The sequence below is a fragment of the Vollenhovia emeryi genome, unplaced genomic scaffold, assembly GCF_000949405.1.
Source record: "Vollenhovia emeryi isolate VEMERY1.0 unplaced genomic scaffold, V.emery_V1.0 DF939139.1, whole genome shotgun sequence".
NCBI classification, from domain to species: domain Eukaryota; kingdom Metazoa; phylum Arthropoda; class Insecta; order Hymenoptera; family Formicidae; genus Vollenhovia; species Vollenhovia emeryi.
The window spans coordinates 387,652-387,866 of record NW_011967227.1 but is presented as its reverse complement, the minus strand read 5'-3'; positions in this window follow the sequence as shown (position 1 = coordinate 387,866).

Below are 215 nucleotides of genomic sequence, written 5' to 3'. Positions count from 1 at the left end.
CCTCCTCCTCTCAGACTGTCCTCTGGCACACTCGCGAAAACACTAAGATCGTTTGCGCGATTCTACACTCCCGATTACAAAGCTTATGTGAAAGTATTGAGTTCCGTCAAGTTCGCCTCCACTTCGAGTCGACGAGTAAATTGAGAAACACGGTATCTAAGAGCAAGGGTTAAGTCCCAAGCAGAAGAAAACGAATTGATCGACAAATCGACATC